The sequence below is a fragment of the Lygodium microphyllum genome, chromosome 24 (assembly GCF_053477565.2).
Source record: "Lygodium microphyllum isolate KBCC chromosome 24, Lygodium_microphyllum_v1.1.10, whole genome shotgun sequence".
Taxonomy (NCBI): domain Eukaryota; kingdom Viridiplantae; phylum Streptophyta; class Polypodiopsida; order Schizaeales; family Lygodiaceae; genus Lygodium; species Lygodium microphyllum.
Window position 1 is genome coordinate 57,984,675 of NC_141158.1, and position 26,346 is coordinate 58,011,020.

The following is a 26,346-nucleotide window of genomic DNA, read 5'->3' on the forward strand; positions in this document are numbered from 1 at the left end:
CTGGTGTGAACAGGGCCTTCCCATTTGTGGCAGCTAATTAGATAGATATTATAATTCAAGAGCACACTCCTTTACTTCTCTGTCTGGTCCATCTGCTTGCACATATCTATGTCTTTGATCTTAATAGTGCAAGGTTTTTGTGGAAGCATATACCCACAACCCTAAAACAGAGCCGTCCAAAACTTGTTGATGTGTGGGGAATTGGACATATATGTAGTTGCATATGCTCTGGCTAGAACTATGAGTCTCTGAATCAAAGAGGATCTCTTCTATAAACAGTTTGATTATACACTGCTTTTAAATCAAGGATTGGGTTTGGTCAAATAGTGAGCTAGACAAATACTTGGATTTGCAAGGTTTCACTCTTGTAGGTTATGGGTGCATCACTTACATTGGCAACTCTGGAGAGTTACATGAATTTGTGGATATTGCAATTACAGATAATGATATTATTGCTGTTGCAGCTATTCTGAGGGCTGAGACATACAAAAATTGTTGTCCCAGATTAGGATTCAGAACTGTTCAAAGGATTCTCAAAGGCTGTGGGCGTGAATATAGATAATAATTACATGTCTGAATCAAAAGAATAAGCTGCTATAACAGAGTTCAGTTCTCTGATGTAAAAGAGGGAGTTGCTAAGCTAATAAGATGTTTGTCTCATCAATCTTCTGAAGATTTGTTGGAATGTAAATATGATCCTTTATGGAGGCCGCCACTATTGACCTTCTATCCTGAAATTATTCAAAGTCCTCTGTGGTCGCGACCTTGCTTTCGGAACTCTTCGACAACGTGTCCCAAACTTATGGAAAATTCCCATATTCCCCAACATGGTGTTCTTCTTTCTTGTATTCATTTTACTATTAATAGAAATAGGGAGCCTACTTGGTTGTCACAAGAGGTAGAGTGGAGATGCACAGAGAGGCACACAAAGGTACCAAGGGAAAGGAGAGTGTATGTAAGTCACTCTGTTAATGAAGCTTGCATAAACACAGATTAGAGGTCACAATAGAGCCATGAGAGAGTATAGATATGGGGGGAAATAACTCAGAGGGTAGGGATGTCCAAGACTTTTTGTATTTTAGATATTTCTATCTTGCCTCCAAAAACATCTCCAAAAAACATGAAATTTGACCAGTTGGTTGACCAAAAGCTAGGATATAAAAAACCCCCAAAATATCTTAAAGGGAACTTTCAAAATTTCATTTTTCTTGTTCTTGATTAAAAAATCAATTATCTCGTATTTACTAATCATTTTGCATTGAAAATGAAGCACCACACTCCCGTAACTAACTCCTTTTTGAATATAAAATTTGGTTGAAAAAAACTTCTTGAATGAGGAGAGAGAAGGAATCTGAGTATATCTTTGTAGATAATATAAAAAAGGCAAAACGAGATTGCAAAAGTGGAGAGAGAGGAGGATTATTTTACTATTCTTCTCTCCTCTTTTCATTGTTTTAAGGAGGATAGGGGGGGCTAAAAGGCCCATTTGTGAGTTCATTTTTTTCCTAATGGAAAGTACCACCACTCAATTCCTATAAAGCATTGTACTTGCACTCTTTTTCTAATGCAATGATAGTACTCTTTTGTTTCCAGTAAAGTGTCATGTCACTGTCAATACACAAGATTGTGTTTATGAGTCCAAGTCTCAATCTTGGAATCTAATTCACTTGTGTAACAATTTGTCCTAGTCACGGTCAATGTCTTCATGAGTTCATTTTTCCTCTTTCAACCTCCATAGCTTCCGCATCTGCCATGCTCTAGATCCGTGCTTTTCACAAATTTCCATTTATATCAACATAAATTATTGATTTTTCTAAGTTTTCTAATTTGTATGACTTATGTAAAGTGTGATCCATTAAATACTCATTTTCATGCCATATGAACATGATTCGATTCTTAAAACCCAAAAACAACACCACTTTCCATTAAATTTTCCATCTCAAGTTTTATAATTTTATTATTTTTAATATGCGTAAAGAAAAATAAATAAATCTCTAAAATTAGAGAAATCAAAAAATATATTTCAACCATATTTCTATAATATGCACGAAAGATTCATCATAAAAATTAAATAAAATTTGCTTACGGATCTTTTCATTTGCTACATCACTTCTCACAAAAACTGAATAATGGATGGCTAAGAATTGAGAGATCTCATGTCATGGAGGAGAAAGAAGATTATAGAAAGCAAAAAAATCCATTTTTAATGGGAATTTTATTTTTCTATTTTTTAATGAAGTTTGGCCTTATAACCATGATTAAGCTTTAACCTTCAACTTATCTAGATCACATTTTTATATTCACGCTTGGCCGTAAGTGGTTTTAACCTAGATGGAGGAGCAAATGGTCTCAGAATCGTAATCCAACTAGATAGGCAAGTTTTAAGCAACGAAATCTATCACCATGGCCTCCATCACATGCTTTTGGCTTCCGAATCCAATAGCTGCTTCATAATACCAAACCTTGTAGTCATGAAATGGGACGTCAAACGGACTCTGACAAACTGACACTTATGATGGGTTCCTAGCTTCAAAATGTATCTAGAAAAGCTGTAGCTCCTTGATTTGTGACTCTCTCATTTTTCACCAAAAATTGCCTATTTCATGTGTCTTAGATTACTTTTGCACTCAAATTTTGGCTTTAAAATTAGCTCTCATTGGTGAGCATGAGATAGGGTGACTCAGTTTGTTGAATCAAAAAACTAATATGCACAAACAAAAACCATAAAGAGCATTAAGCTGCTACAAATAAAACACACAATAACGCATAAACATAGCTCTCACCCTACCCCCTGACTAAATCAAGGCATCAAGTCCACAAGGGATAGGCTTAGTATAATCTAACAGAGATCCCGAGCTAGTTTCTATCCAACTACTCCAACATAGACCGCTTGAAAGAACTATTAAAGAAGTCACTCTAAGTGGTGGTCTGGCGACCTGCCTGCCTCACCTAGCATATTTGGACTAGGAAATCCTACTAGGTGAGGACTCCTATAGCTTGGCCTATTGAAAATCATATAACTTCTTAATTTAGGACATTTTTTTCTTTGGTCCTTTACACTAAGGTATGTAAAGGAGGGACCTAAGCATATTGTGACCCAAGGAGAATAGAACATCGGCCTCAGGTACCCACTCTTGACACCCAAGAACCTATCAAACTATCACAAGATGACACTAAATAATTTTCTTCTTCTTCTCAATTTTGTTTTCACTCCAAACCATTCTTATTTACTTTTCCAGCTATATGTCATCCCCTAGAAGACAAGGCATCGACACACTCCTTCCCAGGAACCTAGTAGGCCTTCATAAGGCAATGATTATTTGCTCTTGAAATTTTTCTTTCTTTATTTTCTTATCTTAGGGGTTATATATTTTGTATATATTTTTTGTTCTCTTTTATTTGGAAAGATTTTCTAACTACCTCACAACTAATAGGGATTCCTAGAAACAGCTGCCAAATAGACTAGCAAAATAGGATCACTAGGACTATCCTGAGAATAGCTCTTAGAGCATTTGACAATGTATTTATAGGAGGCAAACAACTGCTCAAATCTCCCTAGACACACCTAACCTATCCCTACAACTTCATCCCTGGAATGTCAGTCCCCAACAAAAGAAAAATACCCCACATACATATACACATATAATAGAAAGGAAAAGAGCTTGTAAAAAAAGATCATCTAGACTTGGCCATAAGAAGCCTCTACATGGTAAGAGGTTCTCTCTAAGTGCTCCATCAAATATTTTTAGTGCAACACTATAAAAAAACCCATTAATCACACCGACACCAAACAAACTGATGGCATTGTTGGCCTAATGAGATAAATCGTTTCACTGCAAAATAAATGGCTCTCATAAACTAATGAGATCAAGCATTAACTCAAATAGAAATGGCCCTCTTGGTCTAGCAAAATATCAACAAGCAAGCTCATAACCCATACTAACCATTAACAACCAAAACAAGACATGTTAGCAAGTAGTGCCCATAGTGGGCCTAGACTAATATCAAGAGAGGTAATTGTTAAAGCCCCTCAGGACCATAGTTAACAAAGACATCTTCAACAAAGGCATAATTCGCTAGGGAATTTGAAAAGGGATTCTACTATCAGGGAATTTTCTACGAAGTCACAGCCTCAAAAATCTAAAGGATATCCAAGGTTGCATGATGGTATATTTTTATATAAAGGGATCTCTCACACTATGGGTCCCATTCAATTCGTTGATCACTAACTACAAGTCGCCTTTCACCAATAATCAGTGGATACCACCAAGTCTAGCTAGTTTTAGCCCCATAAACAAGGCCTTGCATTCTGCCATGTTATTCGTAAAAGTAGTATCTAAATGCACTCCCATTTTTAAAAGCATTTGATGACATGGATCTTTAATGACAATCCCTATACTCAAATGCTGAGTAGGTCCTTGAGAAGCTCCATCAAAATATAATGTGTAAACTAAGGTTTCATTGATATATCCTACCATGGCAATCAATCTACTCATACTTATGATAGTCAAAATCTAATTGGGAGAGAGGGTGTAAGACAGGTACAATTCCTCCATCTTCATTGAACTCAATAGGGATGCTAGTGAGAATTTGATGTAATGGTGGAAATAGATTTGAATATCTCATGTGAAAGATCCGTCTTTCCAGTCAATAATGTGGTAACCTTACTCCACTAGATCACTTTGCCTTAGTAAGAATGTTGGTCTAAATATGGATGCTCAAGATAAGGAATGATTTTCCCCATCCAATAGTCTTGGTACCCTCTACATGTTTAAGTTGGATCTTGAAGGACTTGCAAAGGTACAAGTTCGACGTCAGTCCCTATACGTAATAGGGCTTCAATTTATTAAAATGTACTTTAGTTTTGAACTCCACCCCTTATAAATACTCTAAAAGGGTTGTAGAGCCATTCTTTTCTATAGGAACAAGCTTATAAAAGGACCATCCCATTTGTGTTCCAACTTGCTTAGGAAGAGCTCATGATAGGCATCATAATATAATACCGATTGATCCTTAGCAAATTTATACTTCTTAGCCTGAAGGTCATGAAGCATTTTCATCTGCTTCTTCCCTACTTCCTGATGTAAGAAGACTTGCAACTGAATCTTATTAAGATGTACAAGGGAAATGAACCTTTCTTGCAGTACTTCCTCTTGACCCAAGGAATGATTTAGAGCACATCTTACTATAGGCAACTCAATCTCTAAGGGTAAAACACACTCTTTTCCATATACTAGTTTAAAGGAGTGTAGCTCTTTTGAATGTCGTATTATAAGCCCAGATAGCCACATACAACTTTTTATCCCAATCACACTTTCCTTCAAATAGAGTCTTGGATAAAATCCCCACAAGCAACTTATTAGTACTCTCTACTTGTCTTTTTGCTTGGAGGTTGTAAGTTGTGGTTTTATTACGTTTAATCTACAAAGATTTCATCAAGGCCTCAATCACTCTATTCAAAAAATGTGTCTGATGATAAGACATAAGCTCCTTAGATGGGCCAAAATGATAAACAATCTATTCCAAAATAAAACTAACCTTTTTTTTTGCATTATCATTCATCCTAGTGTGTGATTTAGACCACTTTGCGAAATAGCCTATTGCCATAATGATATAATGCTTTTGAGTAGTTGACAAAGGATGTATAGGTCCAATGAAATCAATGCCCCACCTCTCAAATGATAGTATAGCCATGATAGGAGTTAGTGACTGCTTCCTATTCTCCCTATTTTCATGTCTCTAACATGTATCGCATCTCTTGATATATGCAAACGCATCCTAGAAAATGGATGGCCACTAATATACGACTCTCAAAGCTTTCTATGTAGTCAACCATCCAGCAAAGTGCCCTCCATAAGTGGAGTCATGATACTCTTCCAAGATAAAATAGAACCTCATTAGGCATAACACATCGGCAATAGACATCATCCATCCCTTTGCAGATATAGTATTCCTACAATCAAGGCAAATTTCAAGGCTTGCTACCGAATCTTTCTCTTTCAGCCTTCAACAAGGTATCTCTAGTCTCTCTTGTGGATAAATAGTGCATTATAATAGCATACCAAGATGAAATGGAGGCTGTACCAATTTTGAATAGACCCTCGAGGTCAGTGGCTTCAAGCAATACTTCCTTTGGCTCATTGAAATCCACAAGACATTCAACAATGCCTTGTAACTTCCATGGCTTATTTCCAATTCCATAGTCAAACTCTTGCAAAGTGATTAGCCACTTTGCTTAATAGGCGGCCAAGTGACAACAACTTGCTCAACAATAACCTCAGTCCCTCTACCTTCCTATAAACTACTACTTTTCATACAAGATGTAGTGTTTGAATTTCTTCATTGAAAAGACCATCCCAAGGCATAGTTAATCTCGGACACTCCCAATTTGTGACTGGAAAATGTAATCGAATATGGTACCAATTCTCCTCTCAAATTTGGACTAAATAGGAGATAATACTATACATCGCAGCTATTGAAAATATATAAAATATCATCTCACCCATTTTAGATACTTTTAGGATTAGTGGTTTTTCCAATTCCCACTTCACATCCTCAAAGGATACTTGTTATGGATCATTCCAAACAAACAGACAGTTAAAGGAAAATGGATTTTTCAATGGCAATGTTCTCTTAGCCAATGCATTAATAAAGTGTCAATAATATCCAATTGATGAAAAAATCTATGTACTTCTTTAGGAGTACATGGCAGACTCATAGTGATGATAACCTTTGTCTTTACAGGATCGGTTGCAATACCAATTGAGCTAACCACATGCCCCAACAACAATCCATAGGAAACTCCAAAGATGCACTTCCTTAGATTGAGAGAAATGTCAAACTGTCTATACCACTCAAAACATTATCTCAGAATGATCACCTATCCCTCTCTAGTGGTGGCTACCCCTAGATCATCAATGAAGACTTTCAACTCCTCTGGGAAAATATCTCCAAAAGTTTTATCCATAGTGTGTTGCCAAGACTCCAGCAAATTGCATAATTCAAAATCCATAATATGATATCAAAAGATAGCAAATATAGTGATAGATGTCATTTTCAACTTATCTTTATCTACAACAACCATTTGGTTATAACTAGCAAAGTAGTCCATAAATAAATAGATATCCCTACCTGCTAATTGACCTAGAATATAATAAATAAATGGCAATGGATAGCAATCTTTAACTGTCTCTTTATTGAGCTTCTTAAAATCTACACAAAGATGGATTTGATTATTTTTCTTTTTTCTCATAACTACTAGCAAACACCACTCCGTATGTTGTATAAGAAATATCAAGCTAGCCTTATAAAACTTTTGTAGCTCTACAAATACTTTATCCCTCAGCTCAAAAGGCATATGCCTCACTTTTTGTTGAACACGATGGCTATCTTTCTTCAGGGGGATAGTATCCATGCCAAACTAGGAGAAATACCCCTCAACTCATCATAGCTCTAGTAAAAAATATCATGAAATTCTTGGACCAAGGAGACATAGTTCTTCCTCTCCTACAAACCAAGCATAGATCCTAATTTAATCAGTCATGGCTTATTCAATGTACCTAGATCTAGCTCAATCACATCTACATTTCTGATTCTAACTTGAGCTTCTATTGGCTCATTTAGAGTCACCTAGTGGACATCTTCTGTAGTAGAACCCTCTCTTGATTCATTGCTTGATGAAGTCTCATTGCCACAAGAATCCTCTAATGCATCTAATTATGTGGAAGATAAATGTACTCTCTCGCTTTGAGGAGATTTAAGATATACATCTACTATTATGCGTCTAATACCTCTACCAAAATTCGGAAGATTTGTGGGTATATCAACTTGAGAATCAGATTGCAAGATCCATGGCTTCCTAATAATACTTAATAGTTTAGCCACCCTGCAAACCTAATATCCCTAAAGTCCAAAATGCATTCCACATTAGCAACAATCATGCTCTTTTCTAGGTCCATTAGTGCATTCCCTTACTTATTATCAATAGATAGCCTATAGATTTGGTTATTATTTTTATCCATACTTCAATTGACTTTGTATGTTATTTCTCCTCTTCTTTTCCAAGCGCAAGGTGCTCCCCAAATTCCTATCTTACTCGTTGTCCATTCATTATGGATCATGTTTTCTATCCTACTCCTCCTTATTCTTCACTATCTACTACCACACTTCTTTCTAATTTTCTAGTGTATTTCCTAACTCCATTCTTATCTGATGTAGGTAAATTACTTGAATCTCCATCTTTAATCATTTCTTCTTTTTATGAATTTTCCTATTCATCCCTTGATTCTTGTTCCTCTTCCTCCATCCACCTCTTTTATTTCTACTCCCCCTCAATTGGTTAGTAGCCACTCTGGTTTTGATTTACAGATACGTAGATGAAGAGGGTGGAACCAAACTGATTCACTAACAGGACCTCAAATTAATTGGCCTGTGATTCAAGGAGATTGACAAACACTTAGACAAGCTTATCAAAATTATGTGCAATTTGTCTAGATCTATCATCAATTTATTGACCCTTTAGTTAGATTAATTGCTTATTTTCCTTGGTACTAGTATACATGCATCGTCATTCTCACAATGATTAGAAACCAGTACCAAAGTTGTGCATGAATGTCAATGTGGATATTGATCCCCGTCAATTGGATATCATGTATTTCCATGCTCTTTTTCTTCCAAGAAAATATATTGTCCTTGTAAAGGGGATATAATATTCGCAATTCTTTCAAAATCCTCCAAAGATATATTTGGATGAATCCCTTTCCGTCGAAAGGTTCCAAAAACATTAGGCCTTTAAAAGGGCGCATCTTCATTGATGATTCCTTTTTTGATGTAATTGGTGGATTAAGCTTTAATGGAATCTCTTTTCATTCTTATTTAATTGGATATCATTTAGATTTCTATGTGTTATGTGTTAGCATTTGGGCGTGTTTGATTTGTGTTTTCCAAAGTTATGATAACTGAAAAGATTAGAAGATGTTGATTTATGGATTTGGCTAATGTTTTAAAGACTTGCAAATGAATGGAATAACCTCTTATATCCTTTATTAATTTATTTTATTGTAAGTTAAGAATTGATTTATGTTTCAAGGTGTTTTTCTTTTGTTAATCTTTTTTATAGATAGAGGTTATTCTGGAGCTTGATGGGGTTGAGGTTGGTTCATGGATACTGATTAATCGATATTTGAGAAAAAAGTATTGAGCTAGTTTTTTAACTTAGTATTCTTCCTTGTTTCAAGGTCAGGAGGACACTTCTAGATTAAGTGTGGAGATATGTTGAAGGGCTAAATTGACTTGTTTTTTGGGCTGATTTTTGTTGTTTTCCTGAGCTAAATTATTGATTTTAGATACATTGGAAGTATTTTGAAGAGTGTTGGGATGGATTAAGAAAATTTGAGAAGCTTACGATGGTTTTTAGTTGAGATATAATTCCATATTAGAGAATTTGGAAATCTTCCAATTTCTACTTTCAAATAAGGAGTAAATATTTGACCAACTACCTAAATCTTAACCCCATATTTGAGAGTGAGACTTGGGAAGATTTCTTATATAGTATCGAGGGAAAATTTCACTTTTAAGCAAGGGGTTAAGATTTGACCATGTGTTCAAAAATTTATCACATTAGGAATTCCCAAACTTTATGAAAATTTTTAAATTTCTAAATGTGTGGTTATATAATGTTATGATTATTTATGCAATGTATTTTTCTGGTTCTAATAGGGTTAATTTTGGTCTATTTTCTTTTTGTTTGAGAGGTTGAGATTGTGAATGAGTCTTGAGAGAAATGATTAAGAGTGTGTTAAATTATTTTTTATGGTTTCAAGTGGTTTTGATTTGAGCTATATGGTTTTCATACCTTTTGTAGACCTTTTATAGTATTTTATAAAGTTTTTGCATCTGGTCCGTAAGCCTATGTTCATTTTTGTAAGTATTTTAGTGGATGGAGAAGCTTTGTCTTGTTGATGATATCAAATAGAATCTACTGATGAAGAAGTATACCTGAGGAGGTAGCCAATAGATCAGAAACTTGAATTACATGTGGAAATGGTCATCTGTTGTAGGGGTTAGAAACAACTTGTTGAAGCATAGGAGACAATGCACCAAGGAAGGTAGCTTCAGGTGCATCCTAGAGATGTCCACTAAGGAGTCAGCTATTTTGTACTACGAAGTGTTGCAATATCATATAACATGGATCAAAGTCCTTTTCTCTCATGATATTTTTTTCTTTTCTTTTTCTCTTTTTTCTTCTATCTACAAGTAAATGGCAAAATATGATACCCCAAAGCCAACCTCACCATGTTGGTTGGATTGAATAGGAGAGTAACCAAACAAAGGGGCAAGAGGTGAAGACCAGGGGCTAAAAGAATGAGGCCACATCGTTAGAATGAGAATGATGGATATTAGTAACAACAATAGTAGTAAAGAGTGATATCCAAAAGGGAGAGGGACAATTAGCTATGATTATTGGGATTCCCAAGAAGGGTAATACTTCTTTAGGCGATAACTATTAATTAGGAAGGGATCATCAGAGGCATCAACGATTTGCACTTGGACACAACTATTAGGGTTGACAGTGAGTATCTTATAGGGGCCCATTCAACACTGTTGGAGCTTCCTTGGAAACATGCCAAAGTGTGAATCATAGGCGAGGACTAGTTTACCTTCCTTGAACTCTTTGTTCTTAATGAAGCTATCATGGTAAACCTTTCGCAAAGCTTGTGTGTCTTCTATACACTGTAAGTTCATCCTATGAGTCTCATCCAAACATTCCAAGTGCAAGTGGCCACACTGTAGGGACAACATCTCCCAAGCACTCTTTGATAGCCACTCGCAAAGAAGGTAGTTTTAGCTTAATGGTAAAGATTTCTTCTATGCCATACACCAACTAGAAATGTATTTTTTCTGTAACAGCCTTATGGGAGGTTTTATATGTCCAAAGAGCCTCTATAAGTTGATCATCCCAATTATGGTGATGTGCAGAAACTGTCCTTGTTAGGGTCAAACAAACAATGTGATTGGTAAATTTGACTTGACCAGTGGCTCTAGGGGGGATATTAGGGTGTGGACTTGCAATGGTGGATCTTGTAAAGCTCTATGAACTCCTCCTTAACCTTGTTTAGAAAGTGAGTACCTCTATCACTTACTAGCTCAAAGGGATTGGTAAAGAGGGTGATGATGACCGATAAATTTGTACAAAAATAGGCACCAAAATGTGCTCAACATGGAAACATCCTTTGCAAATTGAAACTTTGCTTTTGTACTCTCTTGTAAGAAAATCATTTATGAAGCAATGTAAAATGTGTAGCTCAAAAGGCTCACATTAAAAAAATATAAAAAGGAAAAAGAAAGGTCAAACACCTTGTCCCATTCTCGAAACAAAGGGACTTTTAGACCTAAGCCAATGTATGTAAACTCAATTTTATAATGAAAGAAAGAAAAAGGAGGTGGTTGTAGTCGTGGGATTTGAGAATGTGGGAGGTTGAGGTGGTTATACCCTCTCTCTTTCTTTATCTTCTCCTCTCACACTTCATTTTTCCCTCTCCCTCATTTGGCACAACACTTGGCTTATTGTTCTTGCCTCTTTATCTTGTTCTTTCTTTGCAAGATCTCATGGAGAGTGAGAAAGAGGAATAGGGTGAGGATGAAATAATTTCTCTCAATTTCTTGTGTTCCATTTCCTTGTGTTTTGGAGCAATGGTTCTTGGTGAGAAGAAGAGGGTTTTCTTGCAAGTTTTTGTGACCAAAAAATGTATTTGCATCCTCTCTTGGCTGATTTGTGATTCATTGTGTGCCGTTGTCGTATTGCTGCGCATTCGAGGTGTGAAAACCACCCAAAAATTGTGTGTGTGATTTGATACTTTGTACATACTTAGTCGTTATGTTTGCTCTTTCATTCTATGCGGAAAATATAGTGAAGAGGGTTTGAAGCAAGAGGAATTAATCAACAATGCTCTGGTTGACATGTATGCTAAATGTGACATGCTTGTAGAAGAATAGGGAGTTTTTGATAGATTGGTAATTCGAGATGCAATCTCATGGGCTACACTTATTTCAAGATATGCCGATTATGGGCTTTGTGAGGAAGTACTAAACTATTTCCAAGAGATGCAAATCGAAGTACATTGGTGGTCTGTATGCCAAATGCGGTTTGCTTGTAGAAATCCAGGAAGAGTTTGGAAATCTGTTGTTCCGGGATGTGGTCTCATGGACCTCAGTAATTGCTAGGTACCAAGCTGAAGGGCTTTATGAAGAAGCATTGAGTCACTTTCAAGAGATGCAGTTGGAAGGTGTGTGTCCAGATGCAGTCTCATGGAATGTCATAATCATGGGTTATGCTGAGCAAGGAGAGTGTGATAAAGTGTGCAAACTTGTTTCCAAAATGCAAGAACATGGCCACTTACCTGACAGCACAATCCTTGTTTCAATGTTGAAAGCTTGCGGTAATGCAGTAGCTTTGGAAATTGGGCAGAAGATACATGCTCAAGTTCTCAAGGCTGCACCCAGCAACATTGAAGTTGATCTGGCTACAGGTCTTATTGACATGTATGGTAAATGTGGAAGCATGGTTGATGCTCAAAGTGTGTTTGATGGGATGTCTAAACAGGACTTGGTAATGTGGAATGCACTGATTACTGGTTATGCTCACCTAGGTGAGAGTGAAGCTGTCTTCCTTATGTTAGAGAGAATGAGGGAAGACAATATTCAACCGGATGGAGTTACATCTCTTAATATGCTTACTGCGTGCAGTCATATGGGTCTTGTGGACCAGGGTCTGAAATATTTTGAGCTGATGAGTAGCCGGTATGGCATTGGTCCAAGTATTAAGCATCAGAATGGCTTAGTTGATCTGCTTGGCCGTGCTGGCCAGCTAGACGAGGCTGTTGTATCAGCTGAAAATATGCCTTCTAAACCGGATGATGTGGTGTGGAGCACTGTGTTGGGCTGCTTTTCTGATAAAAGAAAGGGGCAGCTTTTCTGAGGGCAATTCTTTTCTGAGCACAATATATCAGGCATGGGGGAAGAAAACGAAAAGGCCATTGCACTGTACTGGAAGGGGGGAGATCATCTCGTGTCTTATGTTGTGTGGCCATAAAACTTCATTACGTTGAAGAAAACGGAGCAGAGGGAATTATTTTCTGAGTAGACGACGGGGCTGGAGATCAGTAAAATCCTGCTATCTGAGAGGAAAAGACAGGACACAGAAGAGCTCGGAAAGAAGAGAAGACCAAGAGGAGGAAAAAGCAGAGGGACTGTGGTGGAAGAGAGGAACGACGCGAATTCAACGGGGATAGAGGGGAAATGTTTATTTCGGCAAAACTGGGAGAGCTTAGATGAAAACGAAGATGAAATTGATGTTGTGATATCTAGTGAAGAGTGGAGAAATTGGCAATTTCGTTGGACTATGATCGACGAACTGAAAGGGATCTGTGGGAGGAGGAGTCATCCGCAGTCATCATCCGCAGTTGAAGCTGTAGATGCTTTATGATGGAGTCGAAGTCTGCGATTAAGTATTGTGTTGCATCACCTTCCCCAGCTCAACGATTTCTGGCACGTCCATGCTTGTGTGGTTGAATTTTAACAATAAGAAGATCATGGCACGTCAAGTTGTCTGAGCCTGCTGGGCGACCGTCAAGATTGCAAACGTATGCAATAACACCGAGAGTGATGTACAGCAGGAAGATTGACACTTTTAGCTAACATGCTCGTCAGGGTCATCATCAGGATCCCTTATCAAACACAGCATAAGGAGTTTATGGAACAGTTGGTGTTAAAAAAAAACATCATCCAAATTGGAAATGTTCAAGCAGTATTGATGGTTGGGCTGTTTCAGTGAACACAATACAGAGCCTACTCGAACCATAGGGTGGACTATTAGCAGGCTGTGGCATACTATTTCCATGAGCTGATTTTGGATGAGGGATCTGAACATGCAAAGGCAGCAGCATGTCTACAACTGTTTGAGAGTTCTTTAATGGAGAGCAAGAAGTTCTGTGCTGATTTCTATGCGAACACTCCAGCAACAAGGGCCCTCCTTTATGGGAAGTCATGAAGTACTTGTCTGAGAAGATATCAAAGGATGCAACCAGCAAAGTACACAAACAAAGTGGCAGCAACCTTGAGAAGGTTTCATAAAAGATACCAGATCTGCCAGAGTTTTCAGTGGCATTGCAACCTGATGCCTGTGAAGACATTAAAAACAAAATCAGAGAACATTAGCGAAGACTTATTGCTCGTTTGACCATGCAATGTCATACGAATTTGATTTCTAATGCTTCTCAGATTGACATTTAATACTAAACCTCTTCAAAAAGGCTGGAAGGCTAGCTATTTCCTGCATTCACATGTATGTTGGAGTTTGTGATGTCTAGCATTAATCAGCTTTATGAAACTTACAAGAGCCATGTGTAGATGCCATAATCCATTCATATTGTAATGCTGTCATGAAATCTGAAGGATTAATTGACTTTTCCATGGAAGATGCTCCCCATAATCATATGCTTGAGCATACACTCACAACCATAAAACAAACCCGTCTGGAACTTGTTGCTGTGTGGAAAATTGATCAATAGGATTAATCACATGTTGAATCTTTTATCCTGAAATTAATCAAGGTCCTCTGTGGTTGCGACATTGCTTTCACAAACCCTTCGACACTGTGGTAGGGTGCTATTCAAGTGATGATATTCTCGTATACAGGAATTCGGCCATGCTACTACTGTCATCTCATTTGAGAGCTTTGGCTTCACACCACTTTGTCACATAGTCTGTACATACCAGGATGTACCAGTTCTGCTTCCTTCTGCATGGAGGATTGATTGGATCAAAAAATGGATGCCCCACTTCTCAAATGGCTTTAGGGGAAGAATGGGTTGTAGATCATTGGGGGAAGAATGGGTTATAGTTCATGGCACTAGATTTGATATGCTTTCCCATCCATTGACAAGCATTACAATATTTGTAGTAATCATAGGTATCTTTATAGAGGATTGGCCACTGGTATCCTATGGGTAGAGCTTTTTTGGTCATCACTTTTTTTACAAAGTGTCTGCCATAGGGGTTGTCATGGCATACCTTAAGTATGATCTGGGTCTCATATCTCATAACACATCTCAAGATCACTTCATCTTTGCATGTAAAAAGTACCACCTACTAGAGTGCAGGGGGCTAATTTCAATAGAAGCTTCTTCTTCTCTCTAATAGAGGTAATAGGGGGTATTGTTGTGTAGCCAAGAGGTTAGCAATGTTTTCATACCATAGGGTTACTATTTAAACCACAAAAAGAGAAGCACGAGGGAGGTTTGAATTATAATGCTTCTCTTCTTCAATCTAAGGGATGCGCAATAGATGATCAGTCAAAACAAGGGAGTGATCTGACTTCATAACCATTTCAAAATCAAACTAGACTTGGAACAGGAGGAGCCATCTCATCATTCGTCCTTTTACCTTAGCTTTATTAATCAGGGAGGATAGTGCCTCATGATTCATATAAAACTTAAAGTGCATCGATAACTAGTAGTATTGAAACTTTTCCTAGCCAAACACCATCACCAAGCACTCTAACTCCATCACTGTGTAGTTCCTCTCCCAATCAATGACCTTACATCTTGTGTATTAGATAGGTTGATCTAACTTGGGGGATTCTTTCTGATATAAGACTGCACCTAAACCTTCTACAAATGCATCAATATGCACATGGAATTCCTTTATCTGATTATTAGGAGGCTACAAGATGGGTGCTTCAATTGGACACTGCTTCGGAGTGTTAAAGGCATCTTTACATTTGTCCAAATAAAATCTGCATCTTTTCTTAAGAGCTTTTGCAAGGGTTATGTATTTGTTGTAAAATGAATTATGAACCTCTTATAGTAGCCCACATGGCCAAGAAGTCCCCTCAATTTTTTGAGGTTGGTTGGTACTATTAGAGTTGTAATCTTCTCAATCTTGGCAAGGTCTATTGTTATCCCTTGTGTAGAGAGAATATGATGAAACAGAATTCTTGAAAAGACTCCATAGATGCATTTGTCGGGGTTGAGGGAGATCCCATACTCCTAGTATTGATCAAAGCATTGCTTGAAGTATTCGCAATGCTCAAAAATTAGGCTATAAACATAGAAGTCATCCAATTATATCTCAATATAATCACGCATGTGATTCTAGAATTTTGCCATCATCACTCTTTGAAACATGGCACCAGCATTATAGAGCCCAAATGACATCACTCTATGGGCATAAGTACCCCATTCTATTTTAAAGGTTGTCTAGGATTCGTCCTCTTTGGCTATTTGGACTTGGTTGTACCTAGTGAATCTATCCAAGGGAGAGTAGAGCTCATGTCCAACCACTATGTCTAAAAATTAGTTTGTAAATGAATAGAGAAATGATCCTTCTTCATCCTAAAGTTCTACTTCTAAAAGTCTAGTGACACAAATCCGCAACTTTCCATTCTTCTTGGATACTACCACAATGGGTGAAACCCATTCACTATTGGTCATTGGATAAATGAAATCAACTTCTAATAGCTTCAATAGTTCTACTTTCACTAGGGCTACCAATAGCTTCACATTTAGAAGAATGCTACCTACCTTCAAGTGATGTTTAGTACCATTTGCATCCACAAAAGTTAATTTCTTTTTATCTTTCACTTCACAGATAAAGGTCTTGTGGACTGCTTTGGTTATAGATATGACTCCTTCAAGGGAGTGGCCTCCTCATCTCATGCTCGGCTAGAAGCTTCCTTCTTTAATGGGGATTTATCTGAATCTTTGGGATACTGAATTGGTACCATGGTTATTTCTAATTTTGTGGGAGAGTTAGTTACTTATTGACTTAAGGACTCATCTTCTGAGGATGCATCTAGGAATATCATATATAATAGGACCATATGTGTTCTTTTCAAGCTATAGAACTAGCGCTTGTAGCAAGGTGCATCATCATCATCCTTTTTTAAGAATGGTAGATTAGGGTGATCAGAGCCACTGTTAAAGGAAGGATTATTTTGCTTAATCCATTTTTTATAGAAGTTTTGCATATGATGTGATTTATTTACCAGTACAAAGGATTATTGTATAATCTTCATCTTGAATCTCATCATCATCCTCTTCGCCTCTATGGAGGCTATGTAAGAGAAGAACAGACTCAATGTTGCATCTTTTGCTTCTACTTCTATATCTACTTCTACTTTTAACTTTGGCTCTATTGTGGCAATGTAACAGGGAGAGTAGTACATCCATGCTTCTATCTCACTATTAGAAGTAATTTTTAAAGTTATTCTTGGTTAGGAAATAGGTATTCACCCATTGACAAGGACTTTCCTTCTTTTGGGAGTTGGATTACAGTGCCCACTATTAGTGACTATGCATTTATTTTGGGAGTTGGATCATAGTGCCCACTATTAGTGACTATGCCTTTATTTACTTGGAAAAGATTTGTTTGATAGCTTTTTCACCTGTGTGTTATTGCTTATGCATCATCCATAACTTCATTGGGGAAGTCTAATAAGACTTCAATAGAGATGGATCCATTACCTTTTTGCGAGTCATATAACTTAACAACCACCTTGTTGGGTTATCTTCCCAGGATAAAGATTCCCTTGAACCAATATATGTATGCTCTTGCTCTCAAAATATAGTCTTTCTAGTAGTAGAGGATATGAGGTTCCATAGGAATTGGATTCTACCACTAGGTAGATGAGCCAACAGTCTCATCTTCGGAGATTTTTCTTCACATATAGGAGAATGCCCAAAAGCCTAATCCTTCTCTGGTCTGCTAGTTTGATATGCCACTGTGTAGGTTGCATCCCTTCCAGGCCTAGATCCTTCATTGTCATATCCATCATTATGTTCACTAATGAATCTTCATCAATTAATTCATCTGCAATAAGACACCATTCAATCCAAATGTCAATCTTGAGGGTGTCAAAATCTAGGAAGGCATTAGCCACATCTACTTCTTTTGTTGGCTCTAGGACCTTATTATGTTTGGTAGCAATTGTAAGAGAAATCCTTACGCCATGTCTCCTCATCAATATTCTTTTAAATTTCTTTTCATAGCTAGGGGATGGGATCAACAAATTGTTAGAATGTTAGGTTTGTTTTGAGGTGTCTAGGTTTTTTTACTAAGTTGTACTCTTTGAGAGGATCCTGTGCTTCTCCAACTGACTAGGGAATGGAGCAACACCCACTTTCATATTTCCTCTTTCTTCTAGCAGTGGCAATATCTAAACTTCTTCTATTATGGAGATACTTCTACATCATATATCTCTTGGATCTCTAGTCTTGCTTTTGTAGTTGTCTCTATGTCTCTCTATGGCATTGCAATGGTCTATACTATTTTGTTTTTGTATTGGAAGGTTGAACTTCACAGTTTTGGCAAGATGAATATTTTTCTTTTGGATAAGTGGTTCCTTTTTCTTAGCACATGTAATTGTGACAACCACCTTCATGCCATCCCATGTGACAAAAGTTCATGTTTCTTATCTCTCATACCATTGAAATGCAATGCCTTTAAAAGTGGTGGGGAATATTGCCAATCAATGCTTGGGGGTTCTCGTAGTGTTGGCTACACATGCTACCGTGAACTTGGCTACATGAAGATAGGGGTCTTCATTGTATTCTCCCTTGAAGATTGGCAATGGAACTACATTTACTAGTGTGTCATTAATATTTCCAAGACAGATCTTGCTTTGAAGGGGACCTTGATTCTCCATTCTGACTTTCATAAAGAGTGTCGCAAGGGTATCAAAGGAGGCTTATGTTGTTGTTGCTAGCTTGTTCTCGGCTCTTCTCATATGGTTGTGGATTTATTATAGTGCTTGCCTCTGATTGCATCATTTATCAAGGAGTTACCTCCACTCATTTTGTCTATACTTGAAAAAAGGGAATCACAAGGTCTTTAGTCTCTGGAGGACTCACTTATTGACATTTCTTCTACTTCCTTCTTTCTAATGTTTTTGAATTTGGATTTCATTCTACTACAGAGGGTAATATATTCAATTTTGAAGGTATCGAAATTCATTCTTCTCAAAATCATTGTACTACCAATGTCTTGATAATACTAAATTTTGGGGGTTTCAATAGCATAGGTGGTGAAGAATGCTCTATCTACTAGCTTTCAATGGGCTACCAATTGGACAAACACAAGGTTTTCAATGCACCAAGAATCCCATGTATTTTCAATTGCTTTCCTTTCTCTTCAATAGTGCCAGTTCTTCCATTTTCATCCTTTATAAGTGCTTGTTGATGGCAACGTTCCCTGGCTACACACCAAAAACATAGATGCGCAAGAGAAACACAAAGAAAATGGGGAATATACTACATAAAAAATCTATCTTGTCACACCAACAAGCATGTTTTTATACTATACTGAACCACAAGATGAAAAAGAACACTAATCATCACAAATCTTCATGCAACATCACATAGTAATTCTCCCATGGATTTATTACAATAAATCTTCAAAATATCCTTCATATTTGTCATAGAAAAAATCAAAGAACAAAAATGATGCAAAGGAATGAAAAAATTCAAATGGAAGTCATCATATAGTATTAATCTTTCATCATTTTCATAGTCTTTCTCTCAATCTCTCTCATAGATACAATGTTTCTTCATAGAAAATTAGCTCTCTCTCATACTCTATCTCTCAATAGTACATTGGAATGACCAAGAATTACTCTCAATAATCCTTTGTTAGTTGTGGATACCCCTCCCAAAGGGTATGCCTGATATGAAGAGTCACTAGAGCCACTAGAGTGTCCCTTGGAAGTTCACTACTGTCACTATCAATGTAGTCTTCACTTTAAGTCTTCATCAACTACTTCTTTGAGTTATTTTAAGATTTTATTATTCCTATTTCAAGATTAAAAAACATTACCCAAGCTAAATATTTATCCATTAGAACACTTATACAAAACCAAACATAAGCTCACAGACTAGATATAGAAGCTCTACAGAACACTACAAAAGGCCTATAAAATGCATTAAAAACATATAGCTCAACCAAAATCACTTCAAACTATCAAAAACCATTTAACACACTCTCAATCATTTTTCTCAAGACTCATGCATAATATCAATCTCTCAAAAACAAAGAAAAAATACCAAAATATACTCTATCAGAACCAAATATATACATTATAGAACCTATCAAAACATCATATGTCAACCAGAAACTATCATGAGCTTCTCAAACTTTCTCAACCCATCCCAACACTCTTCAAAAAAATTTCAAAACATATAAAATTAATTAATTCATCATAAAATAAATCATTCAGCTCATAAAAATAACAAAAATCAGCCCAAAAAACAAGTCAATTCGACTCCCAACACCAATCCCATTGACAAGTTAGAAAAGAAAATAAATAAGTAAAGAAAAAAACTTGAGCTAAGCTCATTATCATTAGGGAAGTTGGATGAGGGGGGTACAAGAGAAGAATATATGATCACCAAAGCTATTAAAAAGAGATAAAAGAAAGAGTGAAAGAAACTAAAAGCTTAGATGAAGCAATGTTAGGAAGATCACAAAAGAGCAATTAGGGCTTCCATTACGAAATCATCATCTAAGAGGGATAAATCCATCTCTTATTAAGTCGCATATATTCTAGTTGAAAAAGGATAATTTTTTAAAGGAGAAAGGAAAAATCAGTAAAAGAATCATAGCCCGTCGAGTTGATAATCCCTCATGAGCTAATGGCTTAGTTATGATGTATGAAGATGTAAATATGTGAACTCACAAGATTAAAAGAGACCATGATTATAAATTAAGAAAACATCCTCCACGCAAATGAATCATCCAAGAACACACATGAACCACCCATAGGAGGCAAAAATGTAATAGGTAGAGTGGGAGCTCTAGAATGCTATGTAAAGAGATCAAGAGGGACAAAGCTAAAGTTATATCAGCAAGACAAAAACTTGAAAATGATTAGATAAATCCCAATACGCATACATGAAGTTTCTTGGGAATCCAAAGATAAAGTGTAAGAACTCCAAAATCAACTTAAGAAAAATGATTCAAAGCTTTTAAAAAAATACTATAAGCTTTGAAAGAGGGATACAACACTCAATTAAAGGAGCAAGAGGTAGATAAGCTATGCAAAAAGTTACTTTAAATGAATAAAAAATTGACAATGGTATCTCTCCAACAGCTAACCTAAGAAAAATCCAAAATAGACTTATAAAAGCTACATATGCAGGGCTGCACAAGAAATGATCATTTCTAGCTTAATAGGGAATGTTGGAAAAGTAGAAGGTGAAACACAAAAATTGTATGAAAGCTCCTTGATAAAACTATCCAATGACCTAGGAACAATATCATATAGTGAGAGCCAGCACCATAAGGTGCAATTAAAAGGCTACAAACTTTTCATGGCTAAACAAAAGGACATATCTAGAGAAGTATCAATGTTGGTCTGCAACCCACAAATAGATGATCTTGATGAGCTTTAGCCGAGCTTGAATTGATATATGCATTTTGTAAAGCATGAAGCAAATCAAGGAGATCAATATAATAATGAAGAGCTAGCAAAAGAAGACATAATTTTCCACCTCAGCAAGAAGGAATATGAAGAGCATAAACTAAAGGTAGTAGATCTTTTGCAATCGATACATGTGAGGACCTAAAACAACCTGGACACTGGACATAAGGATCTAGTCAGGCCTCTATGCTTAACCAAAACACCCCATGGCCTTGCGGCCAAGAGCATCCAGAGGCTACATTGATCTAACTAAATAGGCATTTTTTTGATAAATATGACATATCCTAAGTTATATCCTATGGTTGTATGTATCTAAAATACAATCATATGTAAAGCGTCCTTAAGTTTGGGGTATTTATCTTTTGAGGATACTATTTTGTGGGTGTGGACTTTTGGAGAAATAGAGAAGAATAATGGAGGAGAAGAAGACATTGAGCTCCTGACTTCTCATCTAATTCATCTCACGGACTCCCTCCACTTCGGTTTTATGATGGTATTAGAGCCTAAGTCTCTTTTGGACTGATGATCATGTGAATCGAGAGCTGCAAGGTTAGGCTAAGGATGAACATGGTGATGGGGCTTTGAAATGTTGTGGCTGCGATTCTCCTTCTGTTTGCGGAACAATCTTATCAGAAATAGAGGAGTAAAAGCAAGAAACAGGGGAGGGCTGCAGTCTCACAGAAGAGGCCCATCTTTGTAATCCGTCGATTTGCCCATCTCAAGGAAGCAAAGAGCGGATGAAACTGCTGGGTCTTCGGGTCGACAGACGGATGATGATGATGATGACCAGGATGATGCAATGGGCTTTTTGCCTTGCTCTATGCGATAATGTTGTTACGATGGAAGGAACGCAGATGAATTCTCACTCCTCGTGTCTGCCACTCCCGCGAGAAGCTTCCATCATTCCAGCTATCTCGCCTGTTTATGAGCCATCATGTCTTATCAGTACCTGTTCAAGTACATAATCATCGGTGATATAGGTGTTGGCAAATCTTGCCTCCTTTTGTAGTTTACAGATAAGAGGTTTCAGCCTATCCATGATCTTACTATTGGTGTTGAGTTTGGAGCTCGCATGATCAACATCTCAGGAAAACCTGTGAAATTGCAGATCTGGGACATGGCAGGACAAGAATCATTTCGTTCCATCACACGATCTTACTATAGAGGAGCTGTTGGTGCATTGCTTGTTTATGATATCACCAGGACAGAAACATTTAACCATCTCACAAGTTGGCTAGAGGATGCTCGGCAGCACGCTACTGCAAACATGGTTATTATGCTTATAGGCAACAAGTGTGATCTTGCTCATAGAAGAGCTATGAGTGTACTGAAGAAGGGGCACAGTTTGCAAAGGAAAATGATATTGTGTTGGGAAATGCATGCCGAGCGTCTATGCTAAGTGTGGTGCACTTGGAGAAAGCAAAGGTGTTCAAGGAGCTTCTAGCACTGTGTTTACTCTCTTGGACCATGCTAATTGTTGGATATGGTGACCATGTACATGTCATTAAGCTTTGAATTGGTTTTGGTTCATCAAGATGAGGGTCTTTCCTAAAATGTATTTTGCATCCTGGGAGTAATGGAAACAATAATATTGTACTAGGTGCTACATTTGTGAGCATGTATCCTACATGTGTTGTGCTTGCCAAAGTGTGAGAAGTGTATGATGCGCTTCCATCACAGGATTTAGTCTCTTGGACTATAGTCATTGGGGCATATTGCTGAATACCATTTTTGGACAGTTTGTATTGTTGTTTTCTTTTGAATTTGTAGTAGTCATAATGTGTGACACGACACAGATCACTCAGATCGTGGGAGACAAATTAACCAAAGACAACTATAGTGTTTGGTCTTACAGGATGGAAAATTTTTTGATGGGTAGAGGTCTATGGGACCTCATAACAAGTGATGATGAATGTCCAGAAGTTCCTGAACATCCAACTGAAGAGCAAAAGAAAGCGTACAAGGATTGGACAAGGAAGAACAGGAAGGTTTTGCATTGGATCTCCATATGTATTTCAGAAACATTGATTCCTCATATAAAAAAGGCAAGTACTTGTAAGGAGGCATGGAAAATCATAGAAAAAATGTATGAAACATGTACAGAGGATCGTAAGATACAACTCAAGAAGAGATTACATGGTGCATGGAGAGGCAATCGCAGTATCGGTGACTATGTGGCAGAAATCAAGCAAATTGTAGAAGACCTTGCATCCATTAATGCACATGTTGATGATGATGATTTAGTGTCAGTGACACTAAATGGACTTGGACCAAATTTCAAATCTTTTGATACTTCTATTTCAGTTAGAGGAGGCCCTATGCCTAACTTTGAGCAGCTTATTGGATTGCTACTTACAGAAGAAATCAAGTTGGGATTGAATGCATCTAGCAGTGGCAAAAATGTAGGTGGAGATAGTGTTTTCTATCACCAGAGAGGTTGTGGCAGCTCATCTAGAGCTAGAGGTTGTTCACTTGGTCATAGTAATTATGGTTTTGCTCGTGGAAGAGGTAGCTTTGGTCGTGGTGACTTCATGCATCGAGGCAGGGGGAGATATTTCCCTAGAGGTAGAGGAGGTCTAGTCCTTCTTCACAAAGAGATGGCACTTGTCATTATTGTGGGAAGTTTAGTCACTTTGAGAGGGATTGTTATCAGAAACAGAATGCCATGTCTACGGGTTGTGGAAGGATCCAATATGGCTACTATGCATGCACTTATGGTAGTACAGGTTATGGACCTAGAGGTGGATCGCCTAGAGGTCACCTATTTGCTATGGAGCATGTGCTTAGGAGCATGACTCACCCTCTTCATGAGAATGACTAGTTTTTGGATTCAGCAGCACAAACCATGACTCATCATGCTGAGTGGTTTAATAGCAAGGAGCAAATGCAGAATGCTGAATATGTTGCCACTGGTGATGATACTTTACACAAAATTACTCATACTAGTAGTGTGCCACTTGTTACTAAAGATGGGATTGAGAACAAGCTTGGTGATGTACTTTATGTGCCCATAATAACTAAGAACTTAGCATCGGTCAGATCAAGGATTGCAGGTGAGATTCAATAAGTTTGGATGTTTCATTGAAGAGTTCCATAATGGGAGAACTTGCAGGGTGATTGCTCATGGTAGAAAGAAAGGAAGATTGTTTGCTTTGGATGCAGGTACTCTAGTGATTCAAAACTCTATGTTTGTTGAGAGAGGACATGGGCAAGATAAGGATGTGGAATTATGGCATAGAAGGTTTGGTCATGTTAATTTGCAAAGATTGAAGCAAATGCAATCGAAATAGATAGTCCATGGTCTACCGCATTTTGGATATGTGAATTTTGATCGTGTATGTGAGGCTTGTCAATTTGGCAAGCAGTCTAGATTGCCATTTCCAAAGAGGGGGAGAATTAGCAGCTATCCTTTGGAAATAATACACTCAGATATTTGGGACCCATGTCAGAATGTTTCCATGAGCGGAAAATGTAAATTCTATATCATTTTCATTGATGATTTTAGCAAAATGACTTGGGTGTACTTTATGCAGCATAAAAGTGAAGCATTTGAAAAGTTCTTGGAATTTAAATCTATTGCTGAAAAGCAATTTGGATGCTATATAAAATGTCTGAGGTCAAATAATGGTGGAGAGTACATGTCATATGAGTTTTGTGACTTCTTGAGAGATCATGGTATCAAAAGGAAACTCACATGCAGGTATACACCTTAGCAAAATGGTGTGGCTGAAAGGAAGAATTGGATTATTACAGAGGTTGCATTAAATCAGGCTCCAAAAATGTGCTCTCATTGGTGACCACAAGATAGGGCCACTCAACCCATTCAATCCATGAATTGATCTGCACAAAACAACAATAATAAAATGTATCAAGTTGCCACAAAACAAAATACACAAAAAAGGCACAAAACACAACTCTCACCCTACCCCTTGACAAGATCAACACATGAAACCCACGAGGGAGAGTCCAATATAATGTGACAAAAATCTAGAGCAAGTCACTAACCAATTGCTCCAATATAGACTGGCTAAAAAGAACCGTCAAAGAAGTCATCATAGGTAGTGGCCTGAACTACCTACCCAACTTAGGACAACTGGGGGCTACATTCAGTCCCATGATTAAGGCCTTGTATTTTTCCATGTTATTCATAAAAGCAATACTAAGATATGCCCCCATTAAAATAAAAACTCTATGCATGGATCTTTAATGACCACACCAACACTTGCATGCTTAGCGGGCCCTCTAGAAGCTCCGTCAAAATACAAAGTATAGACCCTTTCTTCATTGATAAGCCACACCATATTGATCAGGTCACTCGTACTTATGATAATCAAAGTCGAGCCAAGACAGAGGATGTGGAACATGCATAATCCCTCCTTCCTTGTTGAACTCAATATAGGGACACTCGTAAGAATCCTTTGACAATGGTGGCAATAGACCTTAATATCCCATGTGAAAGATCCGTCTTGCCACTCGGTAACATGATAACCTTTACTCCACCAAATCACGCAACCTTGGTGGTAACACTTCTCTAAATATAGATGGTTAAGATTGGGAATGATTCTTCCTATCCGATTATTTTGGTACCTACTGCATGTTAAAGTTGAATCTTAAAGGACCTCCACAAGCACCAAGCCCAATGTCAACCCTTACATATAGTAAGACTTCAACTTATTAAATTTTACATTTTTTTAAAATTTCACCCCTTGCAAGTCTGCTACAAGAGCTGTAGATCCATTCTTTCCTATATGGACAATGTTATATGGCCCATTCCATATGGGTTCTAGTTTACCACGAAATAGCTCATGGCGTGCATCATAGTACAACACCAATTGACCCTTCATAAATTTATATTTCTTAGCCCGAAGGTTGTG

At 37.4% G+C, this 26,346-nt stretch overlaps 1 pseudogene; it reads left to right on the top strand.

Moving 5' to 3' along the window:
• Positions 1–22,544: 22,544 nt before the first annotated feature.
• Positions 22,545–22,871, top strand: LOC148015132 (ras-related protein RABB1c pseudogene; annotated as a pseudogene).
• Positions 22,872–26,346: the final 3,475 nt, after the last annotated feature.